General features: G+C 44.7%; 1 long non-coding RNA gene across 1 annotated transcript; it reads right to left on the bottom strand.

Annotated features, from left to right (window-relative positions):
• Positions 1 to 373: 373 nt before the first annotated feature.
• LOC130685058 (uncharacterized) lies at positions 374 to 25,482 on the bottom strand. Its single transcript, XR_008999493.1, has 3 exons — positions 25,345 to 25,482; positions 3,236 to 3,300; positions 374 to 848 (listed from the first exon to the last, which is right to left on the bottom strand). It is a non-coding gene; the product is annotated as an uncharacterized LOC130685058 (long non-coding RNA).
• Positions 25,483 to 27,311: the final 1,829 nt, after the last annotated feature.

Here is a 27,311-nt window from a genome sequence, read left to right as displayed (position 1 = left end):
GATACCAAAATAAAATAAAATAAAATGAAGTGCTACAGGCTTTGCTCATGACTGGTTAAGTGTCACAAAAGAACAAGGGCCTCAAAGTACAGAGAAGGGAACTGGCCCTGTGGAGTGGGTGCAGCAAGAGGGTGGGGAACATAGTCAGTCTCCAGGATGTTCCCCCTCTCCTCTCCTCCCCTCCCCTCCCCTCCCCTCCCCGCCCAGGAATGTTCCTCCAGCCTCTCCAGGGCCGCACAGCATGACATCAGCTCAAATGACTTCACAAAAGCATTCCCAGCAACTGCCTGTGTGTTTCCTACCTTTGCCAGAACATCTGCATCTCCTCCCAGTCAAAATTATAAGCTTATGCAATTATGATGGCCTTTCCTGGGTCATGAAGGTCAAGAGCAATTTTTAGGACTTTTACTACAGATGCATTTTCCTGCTTCAAACAAATTCTACATGGGCATCAATTTAATAGCTATATAACTTTCCATCCTACTGATGCACTCCATTTTCTAACCATCTCCCAATTGTTGGGCATATACATTTCTGAGTATTCATCATTATAAATTACCCTGAAAATAACTTTAGGCAGAAAGATATTTCAAGTAATTTCCTCAGACTATATTACTAGACAGAGAATTAGGGGAAGCTGGAAATGCTTCCAACAATAGTCACTTAATGGGTGGTCTGCACATCACCCAGATTTACTCACTGCACCACTTGGCTAAGGAGGCAGTTATAGAAGCTGTTCATCTCTGGCCACCTTTTTGGTCTTAACACTAAATGGTTTTAGAAGCAACATATTAGCTACTGTCGGAATCCGAGGCAATCTCCTTTCTCCCTCCAAAGCGCATCTGGCACTGCACGGAAAAAGAAGCCGCTGAGATCAGCTGCTGGGATGGGACACTCAAATGTCACAAGGCCTTCAGGGTCACAGAGGACAAAGGGCCAGAAACTCTTGGTGCCGAGTCAAGGCTCCCCATGCCCTGGGTGTCAACCCAGGATGTAAGACAGTGAACACCCCAGTCTTCCAGCTGCCACTTAAAGGAAGCCTTTACTTCCCACTTGCATGGAAGGGAGCCTTGTGGGAAAATTCTAAGAGGAAAACAGAACCACACAGCCTTCTACAGATTATCTAGGAATCATCTGCAGGAAGCGCCCTCTATCTGTCAGCAGCTGACTGTCTAGAACACTGCTCCTAATAGGCGATCATTAAATCTTTGAGATCTGTGATGATGGGTCCCTCTTGACAGGGCCCCGAAGTTGTTATGACTGGCTATAAAATTATGACAGCATCAATCAAACTTCAAACAAGTCATCTGGTAGTGGGGCACAATTTGCCCAGGATGGGTACAAACAAAAGCAAACTATTCTTCTTTAAAATTGTGACAAAATAAAGATAACATAAAATTTACCATTTTTACCATTTTTAGTTATACAATTCAATTCACAATGTTGTGCAACCACCGCCCCTATCCACTACTCCCTGATAAAGGTATAGAATCTCCACTGGGAGTAGCAGGCTTGCAAGATTCCAGAACTTATTATTATTTTCTTATATGCAAATTGTATCTCAAAGCTGATTTTTTTAAGGCATGTATACAACACTTTCACAATCCCAATTCAACTAAAGTAATAACAATAGCAGCTCTGGACTATTTACTTTTATTTATTTACGTTCAACTGCTACACTTAAAGTGGTTTAACTTGCCTGTTTATCTTCTTGTTAGATTTTCCATCTCTGGAGAAAAGAAGAAACTACTAATGTGAGCTCCATATTTACTGTGAACCAGGTGCCAGCCAGGCCCTTTTCATACTTTAACAAATGCAATTCCCTTAACAGCCCTATGGAGATCAGTGACCCGGTTTCAGGGAAGAGAGATGCTCAGAGAGGCTAACAGGGCTGCCCCAGCACACACAGCGGTGAAGAGCTGAAGGTGGCATTCAACCCCAGCTATATCTAAGCCTGTGTCCTTCTGGCACACCAGGACACCTCAAGGCTCAGGCAGATGCTAAATTCTCTGGGCTCGCTTCAATACTTAACACACACCTCTGTTCAAGTATTTCTCTCCTTATATTGGTGGGTACATGCATACAGTTGTGAGTTGCCCCTTCCAAAATGTGAGCAACGAAGAATTCCCAAGGTTGCATGGCAGTTCTGCTACTTATTAACTATAACACTTTGAGCAAGTCACTGGGCCTTCCTGAGCGTCAGCTTCTTCATCTGTAAGATGCAAATAACTGCAGGAACTATCTCAGAGGGTGGCTGGAAGGATGAACTGTAAAGCTCTTAGCAGAGCCTAGGATACGATGAATGTGCAATAAGCAATGCATGTTTGTATACAATGTGAATAAAAGCATAACATTACAGGTCTATTTATTTATACATGCCAGAGGGATTACACAATTAATGATTCTCATGAGTTCAGATGGCGAGTGCACAAAATGTTTTCTTGAGATTTTTAGTTGTGGAAATGAATAAATAATTCTTAGGAGAGAACCATCTTCTCATTGGTATCCCATCAGTAGCCTGATCTTCATATCAATGTGTTTTGGGTGGGTAATTTTTATATAGTAAACAGAGTGTTTATATATAAAACAGAGTATTTTATAGAGAATACAAAGTTCTATGGGTCAAATGCTTCGGGAACACTGCCCCAAGTGGGGCATAATTGTGAATCTTAAATAAATAGCTTCCAGGTTCTAAAAAAAAGCGACGCATGTCTGGTACATTCAGGCAAGAAAACTGATGCCAGCCTTGTGTCAAAGCTCGCTTCCATGCCCACGAAAAGCCAGGCTTCACAAAAAGCTTCAGCCAATCAGAGCAGACCCCACGTTGGAGGAGCCATATGATCCTGGCCATGGCCTCACTCCTCCTCGTCCCTCTTCTCATGCTCAAGGGGCCCTAACTCCGACCACAACCTCAGCACCTGTAAGAGTTGCGCTAAAACACAACTGCTTGGAAATAAAACTTTGAAGCCCTCTGCAATGCCCTTCTCAAAGGAACGTCACTGCAGACAGGGTCCTCCAGAGGGCTTTAGAAAGTCAGGACACAGAAGTTCCTCTGTCCCTACTTCTCATTGCCTTCCCTGCCGTATCATTTCCTGGGGAAAACTATTAGCCTCACTGCTCTCAGATCCAAAGTGGGAGTAAGTGTGTGTATACAGAAGCACAGAAGTGACTTCTAAATTAACTATGTGCCACTATCGCTGGACCTCAAAGCCAAATGTGCACTTTGTCCTCTTACCTGTTTCACTGCGTCCAGCAGTCGCTCCAGCAGAAATTGTCTTTTCACGTCATTGTTCTGTGATCCTAAAATGCAACAAGACTTGATTAGCTCTGTTTGACATTAGCTTTCTGTTAAGACTTTCTGCCACATAGTATATTGCACTCCCCAAAAAGCAACAGCCTCCCTCTGAAAAAAAGCCAGTGACAAGGACTCTTCCCCAGACTCGAAGAATGTGCCTGGAATGGTCTAACTCAGAGTTTTGCAACCTTGGTGCTACTGACATTCCAGCCAGATAATTTTCTGAGGTAGAGGCCCCTGTGAAGTGCAGGAAGTGGAGCAGCCTCCCTGGCCTCTAACCACTATTTGCCATCAGCACACGTGCACATCCTCTAGTTGTGGCAATAGAAATGTCTCCAGATACTGCCAAATGTCCTCTAGGAGACACAACTACCCCCAGAAGAGAACCAATAGGCTGACTTAAAATGCAGGCTTCCTAGTATGGCAGGCAGCCTGGCTGACTTCACCATCATCTCCAGCATGTTTGCCCACACCACCTTCCATAACACAAGCTGAAAGCCCCAATTACTCCTCTTCTCAGCCTCTCTGCTGAGACTGACCTTAAGGAGTTCTGGCTAATGAGAAGTAAGCAGAAGTACTTAATGAAACTGGGAGGGTTCCAGGAAAATTATACCAGCCTGATAAAAGAACAGATGTTAATGTCTTCATTCCTCTTCCATCCTTCATGCCTCAATCATAAACATACTGGGTGGAGCGGAGGCAGCATCTTGTTACAGGAAGCAACAAGCCTGGAGGTCCCGGCCAAGAGAATCAAAGACACCAGCCCTGCTGTCATTTCGCTGCTGAGCCAAAGCTAGAAATCTCCTACCTTTCACACAACAAATAATCCCATTTGTTCAAACCACTGTATATTGGGCTGTTATTTACAGCCAAAAGCATTTCCAACTGATAACATGTGTTTTAGGGTTTCTGGACCCAATATCAACATGAGGGGCAGGCAGGCAAGAGGGAGGTGCTCCCATACACACACCTCACTACCAAGCGATTCTCAGACACCAGCCAGGGTGGGTGTCTGAGACTTCAACTCAATTCTGACACTATCTACCCGGAGACAGTATCAGGTTCCACAGGCTGAAGGCTCAGTCCTACAAAGCCTGCAAGCCATGCCCTACTTCAGACACCGGTCCCAAGCCCCAGGCTGCTACCAATGCTTCTGACCAATAGCCACAGATCGCAGGTTCCAACGGCCTCCTCCTTGGGTTTGAGTAATTTGCTAGAGTGGCTCACAGACGATATGGAAACACTTACTTACATTTACCAGTTTACTGAAGGATGTGATAAAGGATACAGACCAACAGCCAGAAAAAGAGAATACACAGGGTGAGGTTGCAAACAAAGGAGCTTCATCCTCATGGAGCTTGCAGCCCAGCTCAGAAGGGTTCTGGTTCCCCAAGCGTGGAAGCTCTCAGGAAAAGAACCAAAAGCTGTCCTCCTGGTTTTTATGAAGGCTTCATTACATAACCGTGATTGACTAAGTCATTGGCCACTTGACTCTCCTCGCCCTGCAGGTCCAGGGGTGGGCCTGAGAGTTCCAACCCTCTAATCTCATGGTTGGTCCTCCTGGCAACCAGCCCCCCACCTCTGGTGCTTTCCCAGAGCCCTTAGGTGGGGTGAAAAGTTACCTTCATTAATAACCAGAAACCCACTTCTTCTTTATGGCTCTGAACCATATTCAAGAACTGTGGATGAAGACCAAATATAGCTGAGAAATATATTCTGGCCATCTGAATGATCATGGGTCATTAATCATACCACAGAACGGCATACACCAAACTTCCATTTAAGAGGGCCTAGGGCAGGGTCACTTCAAAACACCAAGCAAACCACTGTCTGAGCCCATCTGAGACTCCGCAAGAGGCCCAGGACTCCAATCAACAGCGACATACTATGATGCACCAGACAGAGAATACAATTTGAAGAGATTCAAATTCAGAGTTACAAGAGCACATGCTCCTTACCACAAGCCTTGTTTTGCCACCAAGCCACTGCTCTCTCGGGCAATTCAACATGGGCTTCACCCGGAAGTACCACCAGGGCATCAGCTCAGAGATGGTCAGTGACTCACTCATTCAAGTTATGCCAAGGCCACTGGGTTGGTAACAACTGTGACTGTGCATTGAGCACTGCCTGCATGCCAGGCACTAAGCTGAGTATTGCGCACACACTACAATCTGCGATTTCCACACACACCGTATAAGCCAGGTATTAGGATCCCCAAACTGCACATGGAAACTGAAGCTCAGACCTCTCTGTAAATGCAAGCAATGGTGTGCATTGACCCATTCAGTATTTACTTCACTTCTACCCTGTGCCAGGCAACATTCAAAGTGCTGGGGACATAGTAGTTAAATGATATAAAAGAGCCATCTTCTCATGGAAAGAAAATTCTATTAGGAAGAAACAAACAGTACCTAAGTAAACTAATAAATGAGATGATATTATAGTCCTGTCTCTAAATAAAAGCCTCTGCCATGCTCTCCTACCTTGTTCGCAAAGCTCATTCTTCGGCTCCGTGAACAAGAACCCCGACATCATTTTTGGGGGCTCATCCAGGATAACTTCAGAGGTGAGTATCGGCATCCAAGCCTGCTTTTTCTTTCACTGTCCTTACACAAGGAAGCCATCTATGGCACTCAAAATCGGGCACTCATCAGCCACTTAAATGGGACTAACCCGGCTGCCAATCTCAAAGTCTCGAGTGACAGGCTCCCCTGTGTCTCCCTCAGTGGATCCCCCGTCTCCCTTGGGAGCGGGGAATGTCACCTGAGTGGAGGCCAGGATTCCCCTTCAGAGGCATCTCCTTGGATGCGAGGGACTGAGGAAGGCTGTGGGCAACTGCGAGGGTCTAGGCTGAGGCTGCACTTCTGCGGCTTCTCGGAGGCCCACATGTCTAGAATCAAACCCTGACTGCCCGACTGGGTATCCATGAGGAGTGTCTCTCTCTGTCTCTGTCTCCGTCTCCGACTTCCAGCCTGCTTCTTCAGGCCATCCTGGCCTCTGGGTGAGGCAGAGGCGCTCTTTACTTTCTTTACATGCTCTGTGTGTGCTTCTAACTTCATCAATTTCACAGAACCCAATGCTCACCACTGCAATGTAGGAGATCTATGCTTCACTCTTATTCTTGACTAAATGCTGTACTTTTAAGCTCATAAAAATGTGTCTGGGCACCTGTTAGCCACTTCAAGGATGATTAGCATCAGCTACCATTGTTAAGTATCAAGTGAAAAGTTTCCCGGTGTCTGCCGCTCCTTGATCTCCCACCTCTGGGCAGGAAAGGAAGAAAAATGGTCAAAAGTCCCAAGAACTACTACCAATATAAAACCGGTTTTCTAAATCCTTTTATTTGAAATCTATTCTACTTATTGGGTTCATCATTATCCTCAAAAATTGGGAGGTTTTTGCCAAAATATATAAAGAGCTCACACACCACAACAAACAAAAAGCAAATAAGCCAATTAAAAAATGGGCAGAGGAGCTGAATAGACCCTTCTCCGAAGAAGAAATTCAGATGGTCAACAGACACAAGAAAAGATGCTTCACATCACTAATCACCAGGGAAATGCAAATTAAAATCACACTGAGATATCGCCTCAGACCAATAAGGATCACCACCATCCAAAACACAACAACAAATGTTGACAAGGTTGTGGAGAAAGGGGAACCCTCCTACACTGCTGGTGGGAGTGTAAATTAGTTCAACCATGTGGAAAGCAATATGGAGGTTCCTCAAAAAACTCAAAATAGAAATACCATTTGACCCAGGAATTCCGCTCCTAGGAAGTTACCCTAAGAATGCAGCAGCCCAGTTTGAAAAAGGCATATGCACCCCTATGTTTATTGCCACACTATTTAAAATAGCCAAAAAACGGAAGCAACCTAAGTGTCCATCAGTAGATGAATGGATAAAGAAGATGTGGTACATATACACAATGGAATATTATTCAGCCATAAGAGGAAAACAAATCCTACCATTTGCAACAACATGGATGGGGCTAGAGGGTATTATGCTCAGTGAAATAAGCCAGGCGGAGAAAGACAACTATCAAATGATTTCACTCATCTGTGGAGTATAAGAACAAAGAAAAAACTGAAGGAACAAAACAGCAGCAGACTCACAGAACCCAAGAGTAGACTAACAGTTACCAAAGGGAAAGGGACTGGGGAGGATGGCTGTGAAGGGAGGGACAAGGGGGATAAGGGGCATTATGATTAGCACACATAATGTAGGGGGGGCACAGGGAAGGCTGTACAACACAGAGAAGACAAGTAGTGATTCTATAGCATCTTACTATGCTGATGGACAGTGACTGTAATGGGGTATGTGAGGGGGGACTTGGTGATGGGGGGAGTCTAGTAAGCATAATGTTCCTCATGTAATTGTAGATTAATGATACCAAAATAAAATTTTTTTTTATTTGGGAGTTTTTTTAAACTGGACTCCCTTAGATGAAAATTTATCTTCTGCGATACAGCCTGGCTTTAAATAACTGGTGCTAGAATTGTAATTGCATTTCATTTCCAGCCCCCTGGACTCACACAGTCCCTATCAGTACAGAGCCTTCATCGGCCCTGTTCATCTGCGGCCATCTAAACCTTAACCCAGTTATATAAACTGCTCACCCTTAGAGTGTATTCTTGAAAACTGAGATGCTTTTAATAAAATAAGCTAAAAAGAAAGAAGGCAATTGGATATTAGTAACTCAAATCTTTGTATCAGTTTGTCAGTGTATATGTTTTTATGAAAAGTATTGCTAACTAGTCATTACATCTCAATCTGTATGTTTGTGTGTCACAGTGTGCAAATGAAAGATTTTTCTACCTCCAGATGGTGTTAATAAAAATTGATTTAAAGACAAGCGCTTGTGATAATTGGGCATTCTAAAACTTCCAGAAAATTATAATAAAAAAATATTAAGTATTAATGCTAATTTAAGTTGAACTGAAATAGAAGTTTTTTCTCTTAACAGTTTAGTAAATGACAATACTTTATAAGCAAAACTGAAACATTTGTCTTTCTAACTGATCCCTCCAGAATTTAAAAACTCTCAGTGAATATTTTTATATTTTATGGCAGTATGTTTATTTGCATAAGCTCAGTAAGAATCTGCTTTCCTTGTAACAAGACCAATTAAAAACACTGGTTATATTACCAAGGCTTTGACGGGAATGTCATACCTGAGAGACACGTGTGTAAACTCAGATATGAACAGACAGCTTTAAAGAACTAAGATTGACTTTATAGAGCCAACAAAGCCCATTAGAAGAACTGGCCTGGTTGGTATCTTGCTTACAGGGTTCCCAGCAGTCTTACCAGGTGAGTAAAGAAAGTCACTTTCTGGCAAGTGCAAGAACCTCAAAATGTCTTGGAGACCTCAAGAAGAGAGGAATTCACCCAAATCCACAGGTACTGCAAGCAAAACCTGATAGCAAGTGTGGCTTGGCTTTCTGGCCTTGACAGGCCTTTAAAAGTCCAATCTGAAATTCCTTACAAAAAGTTCCAGCAAAGCACATTTAAAAGAGTCTATGTAATCAATTGCTCTTCTTACTGCACTTACACAAATAATCAAGCCAAGTATTAATTATTTTCTTAAATTGGTTACTTCTAATAAAAATGAGGGTGATTTTAGAGAAAATAGTTGTTTCAATAATGCAGCCCTATCTATATTGAATCCTAATATCAGTCAGACATAGACTAGATCCAGAATTCTAGTTTCCCCAAGGTATCTGGCTCTGATTATCAATTAGAGTTTTACTATTTCTAATCCTCATATTCAGCCATACATTCTTTAATCCCCTTGTCAAGTCTGTTCTTCCAGAATGGAAAATCCAACTCCAGATATTGCTACTGAACCTAAAACACAATTTGTTCTATCTTGCCTAGAAGCCATAAAACTACAAATGGTGATGGAAATAGAACCCAGGATGGAAGTGCCCATTTGCTGAGGCCCTCTTGACCGACCACTGATGGAGACCTAGCTGCACCCCTAACTGCACCCCTTCTCAGCATGAAGCAGCCAGAGCAGTCATCGCCCCCTTTCCCCTAGCAGCAGCTAGGGTCTCCATCTGTAGAGGGGGGGATGAGACAGGGACCATGGGCTTAGACAGAGTAGGGTGAGGGCCTCTGGAAAAAAACAAAGCAAGACAATCCATTGTGAGATTTGCTTTGGCCCACTGAGGAGGGGGGGCAGCTTATTCTTCTAACTTTACCCAAGTGCTGCTTTTCTTCTTCCAGCCCTAAACAAATGATTTGTTGCAACTTGGGCAATGTAGCAAGCAAGCCCAGAACTACTGCAAGCCCAAAACAACATAGTAAAAACAGGAAGGATTCCATCTTAAAACCCAATTAGTTAAAAAGTAAGACAATAACTCAGCCCACCTTGGGAGCAAAGCAGGCAGCCTTGAGTGATATGCTCCCAGACCAGGAAGTTGCTATCCTGGGAGGAAATCAGAGCAGTAAAATTCTTGTAAATAACCAGGAAGACTGATAAGAAACTTAGTGTTTCTTCAAAAGTATTTGCGACCACTTAGCAGGTGTACATTCCTAGCCCTTTGTCTCTCAACTGCCTATAAAACCCCTAGACAAGGCACCACCCCCGGGCTCTCTTGTCACTCCTGGCTTGAGCCAGGAGATCTGTCTTTTCGCTTTCTCTCCAAATAAAAGCCTCTGCCATGCTCTCTCATAAAAACAAACAAACAAACAAACAAATGAGATGAGGCGGGGAGGAGGCAAGGAATCCCCATTAGCCAGGACAGTAGGACAGTTGTGGAAGAACTCTCTTCACAGATACATCTGAGCTGAGCCCTTTCTAAAAAGAAGGAGCAACCATGGAAAGATTTGGGAGACCAGCATTTCAGGCAGGGCAGCCAGCCAGGAGAGGCCTGGAAGCAAGAACAAGCTTGGCTTCCGGTCCTGTAGGACCAGAAGGAAGTCTGCTGTAATAAGCAAAAAAACAAAAAAAGAGGAAGTAAAGAGCCGACAAGCAGGCAGGGGCCAGTCACAAAGAGCCTTGTGGACCATGACAACTGGTTTAGGTTTTGTTCTAATTTGAATACTAATCAGCAAAACTAGGATCCTGACTCCAGACTACACCCCTCAAAAGCCTGCCAAGACCACTACATAGGGTGCCTGCCTCACTCCAGGTCTGGAGAGAAAAGGTCAGTAAACAGTCTACAGACACACAATACAACTGACTTCCCAAATGCTGCCCTTGTTATTTTTTCCTGGAAGAGATCTTGAGAATGGATAGCCTCACATCATCATCATTCCCACTAGACAAGAGGCCATCTTGAAACATCATTAAGGATGATGGGAGACACCATCTGCCCAAGGCCCTCAAACATCTCTCTTGATGCCTGTGTCTATCAATAAATCCTGTTCTTTGCTCAGCAAAAGGTTTAATTTCTACTCTTCTCTAACACAAAAACAGAGAAATCAGGCTTTCTTTCTTCCTTTTTCCAAGTACTGCACCCAACAACTCCACCTGACTTTGGCCAATGAAAATTGGAAACTTGATAAGGTTTTCCCTCCTGAAATGTCTTTGCTATTTTCTGATCATAAATGTAATTCATGTGACTGAATTACCATATGACCTACCAATTCCACTTTTGAGCATATATGCAAAAGAATTGAAAGCAGGGTTTCAAAGAGATATTTATACACCCATGTTCATAGCAGCATTATTCACAGTAACTAAAATGTGGAAGCAACCCAATGTCCATCAAGACATGATTATATAAGCAAAAGAGGTATAGCCATACAATGGAATATTACTCAGCCTTAAAAAAGAAGGGCATTCTGATCCATGATGAACCTTGAGGACATTATGCTAAGTGAAATAAGCTAGGCACAAAAAGACAAATACCATTATCATTCCACCCTACATGAGGGTCTTAGAACAGTCAAACTCATAGAAACAAAAAGTATAATCATGGCTGCCAGGGGCCGGATGTAGGAGAGAATGGGGAGTTAGTGTTTAATAGGGACAGAGTTTCAGCTTTACAAGACAGTAAGACTTGTGGAGATGGATGGTGGTGCTGGCTCTACAACAATTTGAATGTACTTAATACCACTGAATGTGCATTTAAAAATGGTTAAGATAGGAAATTTTATGTTATGGATATTTTACCACAATAAGAAAAAGTCATGTGAAAAAACACAATAACAAATCAGGAAAAAAAACATACAAAGAAAATTAAAATCTCCGTCTTCTCAGTACTGACAAATTTTAGAGCAATAATTCTCAAGCCTTCATGTGCACACAAATCTCCTGGGGTCTTGTTAAAAGGCATGTTCTGATCCAGATGGCCTGGGTGGGGCTTGGATTCTGTATTTCTTACCAGCACCCAAGAGATACTGACACTACTGGTTCCTGACCTACACTTGATTAGCAAGGATTTAGCACCGACTTTTCCTAATATACACAGTGATTCTAGATCTTTCCTATGGTATCTTGCTCCACTGCTTTTTCTAGATGAGATGTCATCAGCCTTCTCTGCCTTACAAAGCCTCTCCTCATGGTGGGACGAAAAGCGTGTCTTGTACAGAGGAACAGGCTGAGATTGTTGAGGCCTCAGCCTCCATGCACTCTCCCTGGCTGCAATCACTCTGCAAGCTGGAAGTGCACCCAACTGAGACAATCCTGACCTCGGAAGGAGCACCTGTGGCCATCCCAGCCCTTAAAGGGGATTAAGAGGAGGGGGTCTCACAGAGTGGAGGAAGCACGGGTGGCCTTGGAAGCATTTATCAACTACAGGAGACAGCCAGGAAGCTCAGGGCTATGAGGAGCTCTAGTGGGAAGTCACAAGGCATCATGAGTTCTCATTCCAGCTGGGCTGCTTGCTGGCCATGTGACTGGGACAGTCACTTCCCTTCTCCGGGCACTGCTTGCTACATGAGATCACGCCCTCCTGGCTCTGCAGTCTGCAAACGTGGGGCCTCTGTGGAGGCAGACAGGCAGAGCAATCAAGGGTCCGGGTCTTTCTTGCCTTCTCCCAGTGACAAAGAGGAGAATACAGCACCCCTGCCAGAGCCAAGAAGAATCCTCTAGTCTCAAGCACTGCAGCCACCTAGGAGGAGCAGGGAGCCGACGCCCACCCCCCACCCCACCCCCCAAGCCTCAACTGTGGGCTAAGCCAGTAAGTGACTGCCATTAACCCTTGGCAAAGAAGGAGAGGTGGCTCCACTCACGAGACTACTCAGGCTCAGAGAGGAAAAGACCTTCACCCACGGCTAGTTCCATGGGAAGTGAGGTGCTTGAGGTGGGATTAAAGTTCAAGTCCACCAGCTCTTGGCTCAGCCCAGCACTCTCAACCCTGGTAACAAACCTGCAGTCCCAGCCCCAATGCCAGTCCAGGAGTGACTTCTCTGTGAAGCCCCAGCCTTCCCACATCCTTCCTTCTCCTCGCAGGGCAGTCCTGAATCCACACTACTGACCAGATGCACCAGTGGTGCTACTGAAGTACAGTTGATATACAATATTATATTGGCTTCAGGTGTAAGAACAGGCTTCTTTTTATTTCTTGTTAGATCACCACCAAAAATGAAAATAGAAAATAGAAAGGCACCCAGGGGATACCCACAGAGGTCTACAGACCTGTCAAAGAAATGCAGGGCTGATTTCCCTACTCTAACTCAGAAATCACCTGACTTGCAAAAATTAATCACCTGGCTCCAGTGTTGTCTTTAATGTTTAAAACCTCAGGATCCTATGTTAATTTTTACCACAACCCTCTAGCCTTCAGTGACCTCCTGGGGGGACATCAGGGATTGAGAACGGGGTTCAAATCTTACACCACCAGCAAGTTACTTAACATCTGTGCACCAACTAGTCTATTAAAAGAGTGAACGTATGCCGTGCCCCCAGAATAGTACCTAGTCCATACTAAGCACTTTACACATGTTACCACTTTATACAGATTACCCTTGCTGGCAACTCCATATCCCAGAGGTGTGAGACTTACAGCTCTAAGGAATTTCAACTGGCTAGCTTCTCTCCAAAGCTTGGGCAAAGCAATCCACTCCAGACCTCTGTGTTCACTGCCCTGGGTGGATAAAAGTGATGGCATCTGGGGAAGGGAAAATGGGCAAGATGCACCAGGCACTCAACATATATTACTTCTCTAATCCTGGCAACAGCCCCGGAGGTCAAGGTAAACAGAGATCAGGTCACTTGATGAAGTCCGCACACACACTTAAAGAGTGGTATTTCCCTGCCTCGGTACACAGTGGCAGAAGTGAAGTCAGGCCAGGCTTTACTCTGGTCTAAGGCTAATCCTTGCAAAGCGCTGTGCAGTTCTAAGGGAGAAAAGAAAAGGAAGGCCAAGTTTCTTGGGTGCCACTGCACGCCAGGAATTCTGCCCAAGGTCACACAGCAAGCAGGCACGGACTGAGGCTGAGACTTTGAGCTGCCAGACTCGGAAGCATTGTTTCCTCCACACCACGCTGCCACTCACTGGGGCCCAGGGGACACTTACTGAAAAAGTGGGAACTTGAGCTGTGCTTTAAAACTGGGAAGGACTAGAATAGGTAAATCCACATAGACAGAATGTAACTGCTTAATGAATATAGGATTTCCTTTGGGGATAACGAAATGTTTGGGGAACTCGATAGAGATGATGGTTGCATGACATTATGAATACACTAAGTGCCACTGAATTGTACACTTTAAAATGGCTAATTCTTGTATATTTGTTAAATTTATAATTTAACTATTGTACACTGTTTTAACTGTATTAAAAACACAAATAGTTTTCTGTTCTGTGAATTTCACCTCAATAAACAAATATTTTAAAGGGGAAGGTCTGCAGCAGGTAGCTATTGGCCCAGAGCACATTCCAAGTCAAAGGCACAACTACACTAGGATTCCTCTAAGGGTGGGCAAGCCTGCTCCTGATGCACCCAGGCCCCACCCGAGTCACAGGAGAAAAGCCAGCCCATGCTCCTTCTCTTTCATATTTCTGATTCACTGAGGGGCGGGTCTGACTCATGCTAGGTGGTCCTGAACCTCTGCAAGGGTCAGGCTCCTAACAGGCCAACAGGCACACTCAAATAAGGAGAGTTCTGACTTTCCTGATAAGGGCTCTACCACGGAGTGGGTATAGATAAGCCATTCCCAACCGGGGTGACTTCCTCCCAGAGGACATTTGGCAATGTCTGGAGACATTTTGGTACTACTGGGAGGGTACTGTTGGCATCTAGTGGGTAGAGACCAGGGGTGCTGATAAACACCCTACAGTGTACAGGGTGGGACCCAACAAAGAAGTATCTAGCCCTAAAGGTCAACAGTGCCTCAGTTGAGAAATTCTGCTCCAGAGTAAGTATGACTATCCCATTTCACAGATGATGAGACTGGGGCTCCAAGATGCTAGTGCAAACCTCCACCTGTGCTCTGAATCCCATCTCCTCTCACTTGCTCAAGGACATACTCCAGTGACTGTCCCTCTCCTTCCCACATCATCAATTTTGTCTTCTCATGTAGCAATTCTTACAGCATACAAAGATGTTGTAATATCTCCCCCATATTTAATAAAAACCATGCCTTTGCCCACGTGCCTTCCTGCTGCAGCCCCATTTCTCTGCTCTGAGCTCTCTTCTTCCATCACAAGAGCAGCGAGGCCCTCCCTGAGAGCTACCACCACGGCTGCTGCTCCGGGCTCTGGCCCCAGGCCCTTTTGTTGCCATCTCCTTCACCCTGCACTGAATTAACTACACAGTGGCCGTAACATCTGGAAGCACAGGTCCACACACAGTAAATGCTTTACTGATACTATATAACAAACACATGATATACTCAATGATATTATTGGATCCCTTCAATGCACACTGCAATTCACCCTGCATCCCTATCAAGCCCCACATAGACCCGTGGGGCACTGCACTTCTTTCAAGCCCCGCATAGACACACGGTGTGCCGTCTCAGAAGACGTGTTTCCAGTTTTCACTGAATAAACCTGCACCTTTAACACACCATAGAACAGGGGGTCAGCAAACTTTTCCTGTAAAAAGCCAAACAAGAAATATTTTAGGCTTTGCGGGTTATACAGTCACAACTACTTGACTCTGTTCTTGCATCTCGAAAGCAGCCACAGACAACACATCAATAAATGAGGGTAGCTTTTTACAAAAACAGGCTTGGGCTGGATTTACCCCACAGCCCATGGTTTGTCCACCCACTGCCCTAGCAGAATTAATCAGAGGAGGACTTTAAAAATTTAAATAGTGCCTATGTTTCCAGACTTCACAGCCACCCAGTAAGCAGTATGACAGTTACATGTCAAGGGTCCCCAGCAGGCTGCAGACCAGGCCACATCTTAATCATTTCCCATCTTCCCTGATCCTAGAACAACACCCTACATCAGAGCCTTGCAAGGGACTAGAAGTCATAGTCCCATCTGCAGGCATCTGGGAGGGTTGGTGCACTCAGCCCAGTGGTGAGTTTTGTGCTATTTTTGTTGCTTGATTTCCACACCCCCCCAAAAATCCACTGCCATTCCGAATAAAGAAATGGAAAGAAAGTGTAAGTGGAGGAGGAGAGGGGAAGAAAGGGTAGCCCAATACAGGCCAGAGGCATGTGCAAGACCAAGACCAGAGCCTTCCAACGCCCACAGTGTCAGGTGGAGAACAGCGGGGGGAGGGGAGGCAGAAAAGGGGTGAGGCAGAGCCTGTGGGAACCAAGGCGGATGCCCTTAGAGATGACCGTTGCGGAGGGCGCCTCACAGCCTCACAGCTACAGCAGCACAGGGTTGCCCCGACTCCTGTTTTTCCCAAGAGAAGCTGAAAATTCAGATTTTCATGTAATTAGGTAACACCTAATGACACTCTTTGTAGAGCAGTGTTTCAGCCAGCTCTGCAAGAACCAAACACAACATGCCTCGGGGCCAGATCTGCTAACCATGTTCCCTTCTGAGATATACACTAAACCTTCACATCCACCTGCAAGGCGGGTGCTGACAGCCCTGTTGTAACAGATTAAGGAACTGAGACTGGGCAACACTGATCACTTGCCCAAGGAATGGCTCCGAGACAGACTCAACACTGTCCCAAAGCCCATGCCTTCCAATCTCCACAAGACCAGGCTAACCTCTTGAGCAGCTCAGCTTCTGCACAGAAAAACGGATCCCACTGCAAAGCACGACCAAAGACAAACCAACCTCCCAACGGCTGGCTCAGACGTCACCTTCTCTGAGTGGCCTTCCCGCCCTCTAAATGGTGTTCCCACAGCCCTCCAGCCACACCATGGCCCTGACACAGTCCCTAAGACGGGAAGGACTGCAGGAACCATGAGCCGGCTTCTGGCATCTCCCCTGGGTTATGAGCCTTCTCAGGGAAGGAAACTGAGCCCTAAAGCAACCCCGCTCCCAGAAGGAACTCAAGTCGTTGAACCAAGACTCCAGGGCTCATTGTGTGGTTCCCCAAGTGGCTGCCTTGAACAGAGAGAACCAAAACGCACCAGGACCGGGGGGCAGCTGGCGTGTGTAACACAGAGTGAAGCGGCAGTTCCGTCTGCTCCGGCATTAGCACACAAACAGATGAAATGGACGTCATTCTTCCCCAAAGTCAGGGTGCTGGCTCCCAGGACTGTGCGGAAAAATGGCACAGCTGGCCACGAACAAAAGGACACACTGTCCACCACGGCACAATGGAGAGAGACAGGCTCTGCTTCAAGGCTCCAACCGTTCAAGTGGCCCTGTGATGTCTAAGATCAAAGACTGAGTCGACAGCAGGTTCATAAATGGGCAAAGAATTTACTCTGGAGCAGGGGTCAGCGAACATTTCTTTAAAGAGCAAAATGTTAAATCTTTTAGGCTTTACAAGCCAGATGGCTTCTGTCACAGCTATTCAATTCTGCCACTGTAGAGCAAAAGCAGCCCTAAATAGTCAATGAATAGATGGGTCTGTGTTCCAATAAAACTTTATTCACAAAACAGGTGGCCAGCCCAGTTTGCCAATCCCTGCTTTAGAAAAACAAAAAACACTAAAAAGGCACTGTGCCAGCACTTTGAAGAGAGAATGTATCTCCCCCCATGGCTGAAGAAAATACAAATTATAAACTTACTACATTATATAACCATCAAATTCACCAAGAAACACTTAAAATGAAGTTGCCCAATGCTGGTAAAGCTACCGGGAGGCACGGATGTGCCACTGGACACCACACCTTGGCACAGTGAATTCTGGGAAGCCACGTGGCAGTGCATAGCAAAATCTACAGAAATATCACAATACCTGCTTGACACCTTAGAAACTAAGCTAAGGAGGAGAAATGGTGGAACTGAGAAAAGTCCCAAATACCTATTTCACCAGTGCCTCTATCTTCCAGGTGCTGAGTAAGGGACTGTACATTCATCACTTGCTTTAATTTCCATCTTCTGATGAAGGAATTAAAAGTTTAAATAAGTTTAATGGGAACACAGCACATCCTTCCATCTACTTACGGCCTTCATGGCTTTTTTAGTACAGCAACAGTGCTGAGTAGTTGGGATGGAGACCAGATGGCCCGCAAAGCAGAAACTATTTACTACCTGGCCCTTTACAGAAACCGAGTGCCAGTCCCACCCTAGAACACTATAAATTAATTTACATTTTTTTCCTACAATGAGGAAAGGTTAAATAACTGTGGTACGTCCACTTGGTGGAATGTCATTCAGTCTTTTTCACTAACTGTGATGAGTAAGAACATGGATGGGTGCTCGACTATAAGTGGAAACACTAGCTCAGAGTAGACTCATGCAGTTATATGAAACACATACGCTTTCAACAAGGACAGAAGGGGAACACCTAAAAGTCCAAATATTTAATGTGCTAAAGAGGCAATATGAATAGGTACATTCTGTGTTTTCACAATAGTCTTTAATGTCATTGTGGGTTCTTGGTTGTTTTTTTTTTCTATGATGGGGGAGGAAAGAGCAGATTACAAGATGTGCAGACTCAGGCAAGGAATAATGAGAAGTGAGCGCTCAAGGTTCCCTCCTTTTAGGGAGCCCAGGAGCACAGGCCCCACAGGGTGCTGCCTTGGACAGTCTTCACTCCCCTGGAGGCTTCAAACTTCTTCACCCCACACCCAAACCAGCTCCTCCACTGCCTTCCCACCTCAGTAAAAGGTCATTCTTACCCCTTCCAGCTGCTCGGGAGCAAAACCCAGAAGTCACTCTCCCCTCCCTCAGGTCTCTGCTCAGGTACCACCTTCTCTGTGAGGTCTTCCCTGACCACCCCACTCAAAATCACAACAGCCCTTCACCTTTAGTTCAGCCTCTACCCAGACAATAAGTAGGTCAGACATCCCCCTCGGGCTCTGGACTGGGCATGTGACCCAGACCTGGTCAACCAGAGTCACAGTGATGGGTTCCAGGATGGTGAGTCAGCCTGAGGACTTCTGAAGCCCGCTCTTCCCTCAGGCATTGCTACACTGCAGGATGTGACCAGGAGCCGGTAGGAACCACCTCGCCTCCATGGACGAGGCACCCTCATGAAGCCAAGAAAGGAAACAAGAGTTATGAGTGGGACAGAAAGGTAGTCCTGATGACTCTAGCACTCGAATACAACTGAGCCGAAAGACAGCCTTATCTCTAGGCTTTTCCACTATAAGACACTTTAAATTCCCATTGTGCTGAAATCAGCTTCTGCCACACGCAATTGGAAAGAATCTTGGCTAACACACCCATGACCCCGACAAGACATTCTTTGGTAGGTTTGTTTAATTCACTTCAACAGAGACCAACACTACAGCCCTCTGCTAAGTGATAGAAGATGCACCAAACTGTCAGCCAATAAATGTCTGCTCACCGTTGAACCCTGAATCTCTGGCCAGACTCTGCTCCACTAGAGTCCTCATTCTTCCCGGAAGTATTTTAAACCACTACAACTTTGAAAGGCAGGGAAACTAAGAAGGACCAACACATGTTAATGCTCCTTCAGGGAAATCATCCTAAAGACGTTATTTTACACACTATCAATTGCAAGGAAGGAAAACTCCCTCGAACAAAACTGTTAACTGCATCATTATTTATAGTAAGAACAACAAATAGAAAAGAACAGAAGGGAGGAAAATAAGCTGTTTCTATGAGTAAAGTCAAACACTTTACAAATTCTGCTACATGCAAAAGGATGGACTAATGATGGATTATGAAATCCATAAAAGGGCTCAATATCATAGACACTGAGAAGTGACTAGTGGTTACCAAGAGGGAGTGGTTGGGGTGGGTGCAGGGGAGAGGGTGTGAGGGATAAAGGGGCACAATAATTCACAATCACAATGTAAGTTGGTCACAGGGATGGCTGTACCACATGGAGAATATAGTCAATGATTCTGTAACATCTTTCTACAGTGATAGTAACCACACTAGAGGTAGTAAGGATTTAATAACATGGGTAACTGTTGAACCACTGTGTTGTACATTTGTGACCAACGTAAGATTGTCTATCAATGATACTTCAATTTTTTAAAAAGTGGTCAATATGAAGTTTTATCCTGAAATGTTAAGGGTTAAAGTAAAATGAAAATGTATATGATAATGGTAAAAGTACTTAAACCTGTATCAGTGTTTCTTGACCTTTCTTTCATTACTTTCCCCTTAGGATCCTTTTAAGACATTTTTTTCTTAAAATTACCCCCTCCATGAAATTTTAATACCACAGATATATTGTACATCTGTTCATGCAGTACATGCATATCTGTGCTTTGTGCCTAACAGTAACATTTTTGTCTCCCTTGAGAACCAATTTTTGGCCCCAAGAGGGTGGTATCACCCCCACTGAGAATGCACGGCCTACGTATAGACAAGATGGTATCAGAATGGAAGGTCCTTTATCTGGAATTGTGCTCACATTGCCAGAATTTGGACAGTTCATAAAATTTTAGATTTTAGTTGTACATTTTAAGAGCTCTAAGAACTTGACGCCCATTGGTTACCCAGGTGGAGCCACGCAACAGGGAAGCAGGAGAGTCAGTGTCAATGAGATTTAGTCCATTGCCACTTGCTTGCGCAGGAGGTGGTCAAATATTTGCAGACAGTGGAACACTTACTTTGTACAGTCGTCACAATAGATCAACCCAGTGCCTACATTAGGGGGAAAAAACTTGATATCATCACTTTCCCTGCTTTGAATGAAAACCACAAATATTCTTTTTTCCATTCACTCGTTGCAACCAATTCTTTATGCCAACTACAGACCACTGCTGGAGATGACCCAGTCAATGCCAAAGAGAAAAGCATGACCTTCAACATTCCAGAAAAATAAGAAAAAAATTGCCAAAATGTACATAAACATCAAGCAAGAAACAGCAGCAAATTACCCACAGAGCCCCAAACTCTGGTGTATCAGACCCTTAGAGCTTGTCTTTTCCACAAATTCTCTGACTTCTCAGGGCCTGGTTTCCCCATCCTTGAAATGGGGATTTCAGAGTCTTTCCAACTTAAGAAGGATTCTTGACAGGATAATTACTAATGGAAGGAGCACTGAGGACCTTACAAAAGACAGTGTTAAGAATCACAATGACTTTCTGGCCTTACAAGGTCTACTTTTCCAGTAAGAGCAAAATCATTATCTGAAAATCAGAATTCCTTATCTTGCAGCACTGGTAATCAAGGATTCCCACCTACTGAATTCTTTAAGAAAATGAAAATAAATCTTGACCACTACCCCCCTAATACAGCCACCACATGTGGCAAGTGCCCTTGCGACCGCCAATTTGTTTACATCTACATATTTACATGAATTTATAAACATTGTTTCATATGCATGTTTTACTGTGCATCAAGATATACACATTTTAGGTATAATTCTGCACCCCAATATTTTTTCAGAGAATGTTACTGTTTGTGATATAGCCATGGTGATGTTTATAAATGCCTTTTATTCCCTTTAATATCTTTGAGGTTTTCTGTCATGTGACCCTGCCACATATATTTATCCACTCCTCTTCTTTTGACGGTCATCTTAGTTGTTTCTGGCCTCATGATACCCATTTGTCCTGTGTATGAACTACCTAGCCGTTCCACTTCCTGGTTATTTGCACTTAATGTATTCGGCCTTTAACCCATCTAACTTCTGACGCTGCTCAAACATTTTCAACTAAATATATAGCAGACTCTAACTTCCAATGTATAGGATATACAAGAAACTGAGAAACACGTCAAACCTCCCCAAAAGGATGCAGTCAGCAAAATCCCACAAGAAACCTTACAGGATAAACAGCTTCCTTCAACAAAAAAATCCAAGAGGGAAAAAAGAGATGAAAGGAGGCATATAGTTTAAAAAAAGAACACCATCAAGAGAGTGAGAAAACAGAATGGAAGAAAATTTTTGTAAATAATTTATCTGATAAGAGACTTGTATCCAGAAATTATACACAATTCCTATAGTTCAACAATAAGAACAACTCAAAAAAGGGACAAAGGATCTGAGTAGACATTTCTCCAAAGAAAACATACAGATGGCCAACAAGCATATAGAAAGATGCTCAACATCATTAATCATTAGAGAAATGCAAACCAAAGCCTCAAAGAGATACTACTTCGCACTCACTAGAATAGCTATTACCAAAATGACCGTTGACAAGGATGTGAATAAACCAGAACCTTCGTACAGGGCTGGGAGGAATGGAACATGGAGCAGCCTCCTTGGAAAACAGTCTAACAGTTCCTGAAATGGACCCAGCAATTCTACCCCACAGGTATCTACGTAAGAAAAATGAAAACGTGCACATGAATGTTCACAGCAGCATTATTCACAGTGGCCAAAAGGTGGAAACAAGTCAACTGTTCATCAGCTGAAGAATGCATAAACAAAATATTTAATATCCATACAACAAAACAGCATTCAGCCACAAAAAGGACCGAAGAAAGATCCAGGCCAAATGATGAGCCCTGGAAACATGATACTTAGTAAAAGAGCCAGACACAAAAGGCCGCATATTGTATGATTAACTTATATGAAATATCCAGAGTAGCCAAATCCATACTGAGAGAAAGTAAAATTGTGGTTGCCTGTGGCTGAGGGGAGGGAGAATGAGGAATGGGTACAAATGGGTACGAGTTTCTTTTTGGAGTGATGAAAATGTTCTAAAATTGATTATGGTAATGTTTGCACAACTCTGAATAAACTAAACACTAAAACAATAACAAACTAAAAAACACAAAGAGATCTAAAAAACTTCAAAGACAAGCCAATCTGTATTGCTTAAACCTTATTTAGGTCCTAAGACTTAAAAATATACTATAAAATTATAAGGCAATGGAAATGTGAACAATATGATGATATTAATGAATTATTACTAATTTCTTATAGGTATGATATTGGAAATGAGTCACATTTTTGAAATGGTGTCCCTAGACTTTTTAGATACTTATCAAAATATTTACAGATGAAATGTTACAGTGTTTTGAGATTTGCTTCAAAGTAAACTGGAGAGAAGGGCAATAGGTAGACAGGTAGACAGGTGAAGTGGTCATGAGTTGGTAATTGTTCACTAGACTATTCTCTCCACTTTGGTGATTTTCAAATTTTTCTATTAAAAAAGGACAAAAGAGAGGAGATATTTTCATGCCACAGTACTTTACTATGTGCCAACTATCAATCCCACAGGTAGGAAAAACCCATTTCAACTGTATTTTCAAGAAACGAGGGGGAGTTATAAGTACAAACTGGTCAAAAGGTACAAATTGCACATTCAAGATAAATAAGTACTAGAAATATAATGAACAAAATGACGCCTATTGCTAACACTGCAGTATGATATACAAGAAAGCTGCTAAGAGAGTAAAACCTGAGTTCTCAACACAAGGAGAAAATCTTCCTTTATTCTTCTATCATTTCTTTGTATTGTATGTATGTGAGAAGATAGATGTTAGCTAAATCCATTGTGGTAATCATTTCACAACAAATTAATTCAAGTTATCATGCCGTTTGCCTTAAACTTATGATGTATGTCAATTATTTCTCAATTAAACAGGAAAAAAGAGAAAATGATTGAAAATACCTAGGACATCCCCCCTTCCATCCTCAGCCACTTCTTCTACCTTAATTAGAATCTTTCCAAAAGAAGGCTTTCATCCTTAAAGCCTTTCCTGAAATAGCCATTTGTTGATTTCCTTTTGTAATCTGTTTGGCCTTAGACCTAATGATATTTTTACATTAAATTTTAAAACATTTTTATCTTTGATTGAAAATTACTCCTTGAAAAATACATTGATCAGTTTCCCTTGGCTTGTCAATTTCACTTGTTCCTGATAAGAAGGCAGAAGAGAGAATGGCCTAGCACTGTGAACTTGAGACTCCCTGTCATATTAAAAGGAAGAGATTTTCAGGGAGTGCCTAGCTTCAGCCCTTGTCCCAGAGCTAAGCTAGAAAACCATCCCACCTGAACCCCACATGGGTCCTTATTGAAACAAAAACAACTCCAAGTTCCTGACTACAAACCATGTGAAAGGCACAGTACCAATCACTTTACCTGTAGTTATTCAATCACTGCAACAAGCCTAGGTGACAGGTACTATTATTTATCCCCATTTTGCTGGGACTTCCAGAAAGTTACTTTCAAGTCAAGTAACTTGCTCTAAATCCACAGTTTTATGGGTCACAGGCAGGATGTGAACTCAGGTTGTCTGGCTCCAGGGCCTGCACTTAAACCAAGCTGTATGAGCTCTCGGGTGGTTAACCAAATTATCACATTTTTGTGGTATCAATAATGTTCAAGGACCAAAACCTTTAATTAGGCCAAAAATCATTCACTCTGGCAACAGAAGCTGGACTACCTCTCTGGAAACCCCCTTGGCAGCTCCCCCATTAGGACCATTAATTTGACAAATCTTGTTCTTGACTAGCAAAACAAAAGGCACACAACTTGTAAAAAATGATCCAGAGATAACCAGAAAGTGAAAAATGAAGAGAGACAGATCCCTCTGACCTCCAGAAACTCCTGGCTTAAAGGCTAGGGCCAAGGGGGCTGGACACAAGGACTCTTCAGAGGCGATTCCACAGAGAGGGGAAAACAGATGGTGAGGGTAGGTGAGTCCTCCTAAGTAAATCCAGATCCCAGTTGGGCAACCCGAGAGGCTTCCCTGAGTCACTCCCACCTCCACATGCAACACCCAGGAATGACTTAGCACCACACCACGGAGATCTCTTCAGAGGAAAGGACTGAGAATACCATCAAGTTCAGGGACTAAACTTCAAATACACTGAGGACAAGCTGTCCACATGCACTTCCCTGTCCCTCCCAACCTCCCCACCAAAACTTCATTCCTCACTGATGGGAGGGAGAGGGGCGGACTGGGAAAACCAAAGGATGGTCCCCAGATGGGCTCAGCATTGGACAAGAAGGGAAGGTTTGCAGGCATGGACAAGGGAGACCTCAAATAAGCTAGGAAAAGAACTAGAAGGGGCTGGAGAATGAAAAATAACCAAAACGTAAGAAGCAAGGACCAGAAAGGGAAACTCAGGCTGACTGGGAACAACTGGTGACAGGAACAGTAAAGTGCTGGGGGACAGGATACAAGAGAATAGAAGGGACAGGGGAGACAAAGAGGCTGGAGAACTCAGAGACCTCTGGGGACTGAGAGCTAGGAGGTCACGGGGCTCAGGGATCAGCAGGCTAAGTCTCCAGAGATGACACTCTGCCTGTGTGGAGACTGGAGTTAATGGGTACAAGAGGCCTTGGTGGTGGGAATGACTGGGGAGCAGGGGGGGCGGCCAGAACTGGGTCTCAGTAGTTTTAGGAGTTAAGAGGGACTGAGACACTGGAGGTCTGCGGACTGGGAGTCTGGTAACGGGGCAGAGAGGTAGGAGCATTGGCAGAGGCAGGAAAACGGGGGGCAGATGTCTAGGAGCTGGTTGTAAGTGATGGACAAGAGTCAGGGACTAGAGCGTGGACGCCTGAGAACTGCGGGTGTCCGGGTCCAGGAACTGGGCGTGCCTGGCATCAGGGAACCGGGAGCTTTGCAACGGGGGTCTGCGGAGAGCGGGACGCGGGGACCCCGGAGCCGGACCGCGCGGCTGGAGCGGCCGAGCCGAGGCGCCCGGGGCGGGTCACAGCGGCGCCGCCGCCACTCACCGCTCATGGTGCCGCTCCCCGGGACGGTGCCTGCTCCGCGCGCCGCCACTGCCGCCACTGCCGCCGCGGAGCTCCAGACAGTCCGGGAGACAGCGCGCCTTGCCCCGCCGGCAGCCCCGTCCCGGAAGTGGAGCGCCGCCGCGGCGGCTCCGCCCCCTGACCCGGAACGTAAATGCGGACGCCGTAGAGGCCCCGGGGCTGCGGTTCTTGGCGTTCAGCGAAGCCGCGGGGCTCTGGCTCGTGGGCCCACCTGTGGGAGAGCCCCCGGAGCGTCAGGAGGCGGCCGGCCAAACAGGACGCCTCCCCGCCGGGTGGGCTCCCACAGCCGTCGGAGACCGTGAGCCAGGCCTCGAGGAATGGGACCACATCGCTCCAGAACGCCGGATGCCGAGAAGGGAAATCGAGTCGTGGGCCAGAACGTCGGGACAAGGAGGCGGGCAGCCCCGGAGGGCGACTCGAAGGAGACGACTTTTGAGCTGAGATCTGGATGAGAAGGAGACGGCCCGGGAAGATCCGCAGGAAAGGGGTTCCAGAAGGAGCAGCAGGTGCAAAGACCCTGCCAGGAGGGGGTGACTGGAGAGAGCGTGAGCGAGTAAAGGGTGGCGAGAGGGGCTTGAAGAGGTGGTGAAGGGCCTTGCAGGCCATGGTAACCCCTTGCCGTATTTGGACTGTTCTACCAACTCTCAGTAGGTAAGGAAATGGAAAACTGTTGCAGCAATTTAAGCAAAGTGACACAATCTAAATTAGGTTTTAAAGACCATTACTCTTCCTGGGTTGAGAATGAATTGTAGTGGCACAGAGTGAAGGGGCCATTGCTCTCTGCTGACCAGCGGAAAGTAACAGTGCCTGAAGCCAGGCTGGTGGTGGCATGGAGATGGGGTGGATGGATCGCCTGAGAATACGTGTTCACACTAATCTTCGGGAAGTCCAGGGTACTGCCTCATTTTACAGATTGGGAAAAATGGGACCCAGAAAAGATAAAAGGAACATTCTCCCAGTCTGTTCGCCTGCAACTCCAAGAAAGAAAAAAAAAATTACAACCAGTACACACATTTTAGGAGACCTTTAACAAAACACTTCTGTAGGTAATATACTCTCTCCTACTTTTCTTTCTTTTTAATGCTAACTAAAATGATTGATCCACTGAGTCTTGATCCACAGTTGAACACAGAATGGAGGAGCACCCCCCACGGGGGAATGGAGCCAGAATTCCAGCCCAGTTCAGTGTAACCCACAGCTTCATAGTTTTCTACCACATTGCCTGTCAGCATGAAATCTCTGGTCCCTAGGAATTTGTCTATTGAACTCAGCAGAAGTCAAGAGCTCTTTGGAGAAAGATGCTCTGCCGTGTCGTTTATAATAGTGAAAAAGTGGAAAGCACCGAAACTCCACTACAGAGAATTAGCTAAGCAAATCATGGCCCTCTTCACAAGGAAGAGATTTCTTGTAGTAATTTGAAAATCCTAATTATAAAGATGTTGGAAACACAGGGAAGGCCAATGATAGTACATTAAGGAAGCCCCATGCAAAAGAGTGTGTGCACCATGATTACAATTGCCCCAAAACGTGGCCATGTGTTAGGGTTGAGACAATGTCAAAATGAAAGTACTTGTGTGTTTGGTTGATGGGGTGCTTTTTCCCATTTTCAGGATTATATTTTACAATTGTTACTTTGTTATTGTAATTAAAGACTGATGTGTCTGAATCTCCCAGCCGAAGGAAACTCTAGTTTAGGTCTGCCGCCCTCTGTAACCATTGCTCAGTTTTCACATACACGCTTCATAGAGTTGCATTGACGATGTGGGTAAAATTGTAATATTTCCAGAATATCCCACCAGGCTTTTGTACATCTGCATATCAATAGGTGTTCAGAGGTGGAAAGAAGTATGGCTTTAGTGCATTTGCGTTATTCCTCCTGGGTGGAGAGAAGTTCATCTCGGTATCAATGGGTAATTACCTGGGCAAGG

Source organism: Manis pentadactyla, chromosome 10, assembly GCF_030020395.1.
Source record: "Manis pentadactyla isolate mManPen7 chromosome 10, mManPen7.hap1, whole genome shotgun sequence".
Lineage (NCBI taxonomy): Eukaryota > Metazoa > Chordata > Mammalia > Pholidota > Manidae > Manis > Manis pentadactyla.
This window is presented reverse-complemented; position numbering and strand designations above follow the sequence as displayed.